Raw genomic sequence first — 5,213 nt, 5'->3', positions numbered from 1 at the left:
TTCATTCTTCTGTGCTTTTACAAATGCTATTCCCTTTACCTAGTACATTTTTTCCCACAACCTGTTCTATACTGCTTGACTATCTCATTCTTCATAACACACCTATCTTTTTCCTCTGTGAAATTTTCCCTGAACAATTTCTTCCATTTTCATCCCACCCCAGGACCCTAGTGCTTCTCCTTCAGTACTACCATTCCAGACTGCTAAGATAACAACAACAAAAAAAAATCACGTTGTGGGTTTCTTTTTTTCCTAATGTATCAAGGATAATAATTCATCCTGTTGGCATGAAGTTCAGGTTCATAGACTCCATAACACAAGTGAAGTCCAAAGAATGAAGTGCTAGTGTCCTTAACACTAAACAGTTGTAGTAGGACTACCGGGGGCAGGAAGCCTGCTCAGATAACCCTGGAGATAGGGATAGACCAGACATGGAAAGCACCTGGGAGATGGGGAAAAGGAAGGTATGCAGGCTTTGTGACCTAGAAGCCATAACTCAACTATATTTTGAGACTTGTATAAGAACATGCCCCTTCCCTAGTTTCCTCTAAATCTTATCAGAGCCTAATGATAGTCTTCTTCCTCTTGTTCTCTGACAGAGGGCTATGGTCATCCAGGTAGGACACAATCTTGAAGGCACCTGGAAAACTGTATAAGACACCTTACTTAAGTTAGTTCTCTGGAAAAAAACATACCTTTCTGAAACATTTCCCTCAGGGTCTTGGAGATGAGTCTCATTAGCAGCTCTTAACATTCATCAAAGTTCTCTTGTATCAACCCAAAGACTACCAGGTGCCGCAGTCTGGCTGGGCACAATTCAGGAGCCACTTGTCAAAAGAAACTAACTTTATTTTTAGAACTACAAACGCCAAACAAAACAGCTCCTCAGGAAAAACCCCTCAGAGCCCAACTGCCACCACCGGCTTCCCCAAGCCTCTCACCCCCACACAAACCTCACCACCTCCCACAATCCTCCTGCTCTTGAGGCTGATTGGCTGGGTCGTGTGGGCGGAGCCAAAGAAGTCCCCCAATGAGCAGCTCCGTGGAGGAGCCAATCAGCTAGATGTTGCTGGGGCCGCTGTGAGCCAATCATCAGCTGGCAGTCTGAAGGGCAGGGAAACAGCCCAATGAACATCACCGCAGAGGAGCCAATCAGCTAGATGTTGCTGGGGCTGCTGTGAGCCAATCATCAGCCGGCAGCTGGAGTTTGCTGGCAGCTGGAAGTTTGCTGGGGCCCCTTTGGCTGTGGCTCTCAACAACCAGGAACAAATCTTAGTAGAACAAGTGGAATTTTTCCTTTTTGAAGCATGGGCAAACATACTCCATGGGCAACTATGGGACATCTCAGTAAGAGGAAGTAAGAAACATTTATTCCACAATTTGGGTTTTGGTTGGGTGAGTTGGGGAAGGTTTAAGGAAGCAAGAGTTCACTCTAGATTCTATCATTTGGCATCTTATTTATCTTTGGAGGGCAGACAAGAGTGAAGAGAAAGCTATAACTGGAAAAGCTGTAGCAGTCACTCATATTAGCCAGGAGAGGTAAAATATTTGGCATCTATGGGCTGCACAGTGGCTTTGTTTTTCTCTGCTTAGACAAACTTATGAACTGGACTTGTTTTGTTTTACTTTACCACCACCTTAGAGTAATCTTGTCTGATACAATTATCTGAGATTATGTCCCACAGAAGAATAACATGTTCTAACTATGACCACCAGGCCAGCTTACACCAATAAATTCAGACCTAGCTATGAGCATGAGACCAGCTCCTATGTGACAGATTGCTTTTCTGTCTCTTCTGGCCAAGGAGAGATGAAGTCAGTCAGCAGGGTGTTGCTCCATGATATCCAGATTCTCCCCATTGCTGATCAGGAAGTTGTTTATAGATAGTATGGACTTGAAATCTCTCCTGCTTGCTGCAAGATGAGTTGTTGTACTCTCTGATATAAAAATGAGTGCATGATACGAATTCAATATAAAAAGACTTTGGAAAGATTTCATCAGCCTACTGTAAGATAAGCAATGATCAGAAGCTTACATCATAACATGCCTCAAAGTCAGGAGCCTAGATTATGAAACCCAGGCAATGAAACCAACTGGGTCTACTTGAGACAACCAGATATTTTTTTTTCAGCATACTCACAAACTATTATACTTTCCATGTAGTATTTGCAAAGATGTAACAAGCAATATTTCACCCTTGCCTGGCTAAGAGGAAATCCAGAGCTACATGATTATCCATAACCACTCCACCTAATGAGTTTTGACTAGTTTCTTCAACTTTCAGAGCAGAACTTTAGCTTCTACTTGTCGGAGACAAGTTTCAGAACACCTTTCCAGTTGTATTATGTCCACTGTGGGAACTACAGCTCATGGCGTAAGCATAAAGAGGAAATAGATTATCCCTCTTAAAAGTTCTCTTGAATAACCTGTTTGCCTGATTTGGAGACTACTGGTATTATTCTTTTTTTTTCCTGTTTCTTTTTGTTTTGTTTTGTTTTGTTTTGTATTATTTTGTTTTTTATTGGTTGTTCACAACATTACAAAGCTCTTGACATATCATACTTCATACATTAGATTGAATTGGGTTATGAACCCCCAATTTTACCCCAAATGCAGATTGCAGAATCACGTCGGTTACACCTCCACAATTTTACATAATGCCCTATTAGTAATTGTTGTATTCTGCTACCTTTCCTATCCCCTACTATCCCCCCTCCCCTCCCCTCCCATCTTCTCTCTCTACCCCATCTACTGTAATTCATTTCTCTCCTTGTTTATTTTCCCATTCCTCTCACAACCTCTTATATGTAATTTTGTATAGCAATGAGGGTCTCCCTTCATTTCCATGCAATTTCCCTTTTCTCTCCCTTTCCCTCCCATCTCATGTCTCTGTTTAATGTTACTCTGTTCTTCCTACTCTTCCTCCCTGCTCTGTTCATATTTGCTCTCATTATATCAAAGAAGACATTTGGTATTTGTTTTTTAGGGATTGGCTAGCTTCACTAAGCATAATCTGCTCTAGTGCCATCCATTTCCCTGCAAATTCTATGATTTTGTCATTTTTTAGTGCTGCATAGTACTCCATTGTGTATAGATGCCACATTTTTTTTTATCCATTCATCTATTGAGGGGCATCTGGGTTGGTTCCACAGTCTAGCAATTGTGAATTGTGCTGCTATGAACATCGATGTGGCAGTATCCCTGTAGCATGCTCTTTTAAGGTCTTCAGGGAATAGTCCGAGAAGGGCAATAGCAGGGTCAAATGGTGGTTCCATTCCCAGCTTTCCCAGGAATCTCCAAACTGCTTTCCAAACTGGCCGCACCAATTTGCAGTCCCACCAGCAATGTACAAGTGTACCCTTTTCTCCACATCCTCGCCAGCACTTGTTGTTTGACTTCATAGTGGCTGCCAATCTTACTGGAGTGAGATGGTATCTTAGGGTGGTTTTGATTTGCATTTCTCTGACTGCTAGAGATGGTGAGCATTTTTTCATGTACTTGTTGATTGATTGTATATCCTCCTCTGAGAAGTGTCTGTTCAGGTCCTTGGCCCATTTGTTGATTGGGTTATTTGTTATCTTATTGTCTAATTTTTTGAGTTCTTTGTATACTCTGGATATTAGGGCTCTATCTGAAGTGTGAGCAGTAAAGATTTGTTCCCAGGATGTAGGCTCCCTATTTACCTCTCTTATTGTTTCTCTTGCTGATAAAAAACTTTTAAGTTTAATTAAGTCCCATTTGTTGATTCTTGTTGTTAACTCTTGTGCTATGGGTGTCCTATTAAGGAATTTGGAGCCCGCCCCCACAATCTGTAGATCGGAGCCAACTTTTTCTTCTATCAGACGCAGAGTCTCTGGTTTGATATCAAGCTCCTTGATCCATTTTGAGTTAACTTTTGTGCATGGCGAGAGAAAGAGATTCAGTTTCATTTTGTTGCATATGGATTTCCAGTTTTCCCAACACCATTTGTTGAAGATGCTATCCTTCCTCCATTGCATGCTTTTAGCCCCTTTATCAAATATAAGATAGTTGTAACTTTGTGGATTAGTCTCTGTGTCCTCTATTCTGTACCATTGGTCCACCCGCCTGTTTTGGTACCAGTACCATGCTGTTTTTGTCACTATTGCTCTGTAATATAGTTTGAAATCTGGTATCGCTATACCACCTGATTCACACTTCTTGTTTAGAATTGCTTTTGCTATTCTGGGTCTTTTATTTTTCCATATGAATTTCATGATTGCTTTATCAATTTCTACAAGATATGCCGTTGGGATTTTGATTGGCATTGCATTAAACCTATAGAGAACTTTTGGTAATATCGCCATTTTGATGATGTTAGTTCTGCCTATCCATGAACAGGGTATATTTTTCCATCTTCTAACATCTTCATCTACTTCTCTCTTTACGGTTCTGTAGTTTTCATTATACAAATCTTTCACCTCTTTTGTTAGGTTGATTCCCAAGTATTTTATTTTTTTTGAAGATATTGTGAATGGAGTGTTTTTCCTCATTTCCGTTTCAGAAGTTTTGTCACTGATATACAGAAATGCCTTTGATTTATGCGTGTTGATTTTATATTCTGCCACTTTGCTGAATTCACTTATTAGTTCTAGTAGTTTCTTTGTAGACCCTTTTGGGTCTTCTAGGTATAGAATCATGTCATCTGCAAATAGTGATAATTTAAGTTCTTCTTTTCCAATTTTTATGCCTTTAATTTCTTTCGTCTGTCTAATTGCTCTGGCCAGTGTTTCGAGAACTATATTGAACAGAAGTGGTGAGAGAGGGCATCCCTGTCTTGTTCCGGATTTTAGAGGGAATGCCTTCAACTTTTGTCCATTTAGAATGATGCTAGCCTGAGGCTTAGCATAGATAGCTTTTACAATGTCAAGGTAAGTTCCTGTTATCCCTAGTTTTTCTAATGTTTTGAACATAAAGGGATGCTGTACTTTGTCAAATGCTTTCTCTGCGTCTATTGAGATGATCATATGGTTCTTATCTTTAAGTCTATTGATGTGGTGAATAACATTTATTGATTTCCGTATATTGAACCAGCCTTGAATCCCAGGGATGAATCCTACTTGATCATGGTGCACAATTTTTTTGATGTGTTTTTGTATTCGATTCACCAGAATTTTATTGAGGATTTTTGCATCTAGGTTCATTAGAGATATTGGTCTGTAGTTTTCTTTCTTTGAGGTGTCTTTGTCTGGTT

Source organism: Spermophilus citellus (genome assembly GCF_964194105.1).
Source record: "Spermophilus citellus genome assembly, chromosome: X".
NCBI classification, from domain to species: Eukaryota; Metazoa; Chordata; class Mammalia; order Rodentia; family Sciuridae; genus Spermophilus; species Spermophilus citellus.
The sequence above is the reverse complement of the archived record's forward strand: the minus strand, read 5'-3'. Positions refer to the sequence as shown.